Here is a 1,277-nt window from a genome sequence, read left to right as displayed (position 1 = left end):
GTGCGTGTGTGTGTGTGTGCGTGTGTGTGTGTATGTGTGTGTGTGTGTGTGTTTGAATGTATTCGATTTGTTGCATGTTTGTTGTGGGGATGGGGTATTAGCATGGCGTCCTGGGGGGAGTTGAGCGTCAGACAGGATTTAGAAGAGGCGTGCGTGTGAGTGCAAGGTTGTTTTGCTAATGATCGGTCCAGGCACCAGCTTAAGCTGGGCGCGATTGGTAGCTTCCTGCAGCCTTTGCAGCGTCGTAGACACGACAGGCGTCATGCACTCTATGAAACAGATGGTAGCCGCACGAGCAAGTCAATGGGGTAGGATGTACACCTGCAGGCACCACCTGGCTTACTCTTGACGCCTTTCTCCCATGACACCCATCACACCAAATTTCCAACCTGCCAGGTGCAATGGAAGCCCTGAACACGCTTCTAGGTGAGTTGGTAAGTGTTTTGGCAATTGAGAGGGTTACGCTGACCTCTTTTCGCCCCCCTTCGCGCAATAGAGGCAAGCAGCACCTCAAGAGCTGAATGCTCCGCAGGAACGCACGCCATGCTTCTATGGTATGTATGCAATGCGGCGTGACCAGCCAAGCCTATGTGCTGATTTGGTGTGCGTGCCGAGGCGGAAGCAAGCAGCCGGTGCTGTTGTCCATTTTGTTGCATTCAGCCCTGCCGGTTGTTACTAGGTCGTTGCTACCCCGCTCATACGCACTCTCTGCACTTTCTTTCACCCACCACACGCGCCTGCTGCAAGAGGCAGCAACTGTACTGAACTTGTCTGTTATGCGTTGCCGCCAATGAAAAATGGCTTTGATCGCGCCTGTGGCGTGGCTGCCAGCATATCTGCACAGACGGCGCAAGCATGCAGGCCGCAGGTCGCACACTGTCAAATCACGCTGCTCCTGCGGCCACTAGCACCCTCTGTTGCACTCAGCAGCGCAGCAGGTTTGTCGCCAAGGCTTTTGGTGAGGGGTTGACACTGTGGGTGGCATGTGCTGTGGTCTCAGCAGAAGGGCTTTGTGAAATCGCATGCCGGCCTGCGGATGATGGGGTAGAAAATATCCTGTTTCTGTGCAGGACTGATTATTCCCTTAGGGCTTCTTTGCCGGCTCTTTCGGGTTGCACTTTGCCTCTTGATGTAGGGTGGCTCCTGCACACTTTTGTAGGAGCCCACGAAACGGCCGACACGAGCCACCCACACGACTGCCCTCTGTGCAATGTTTGTTGGCTGACAAGCCACACTTGCACAGCATCGCATTGCAATCTATCTGTCTTCCTTTGAGG

Source organism: Monoraphidium neglectum (genome assembly GCF_000611645.1).
Source record: "Monoraphidium neglectum strain SAG 48.87 unplaced genomic scaffold scaffold01929, whole genome shotgun sequence".
Lineage (NCBI taxonomy): Eukaryota > Viridiplantae > Chlorophyta > Chlorophyceae > Sphaeropleales > Selenastraceae > Monoraphidium > Monoraphidium neglectum.
Note: the sequence above shows the minus strand (reverse complement) of the source record.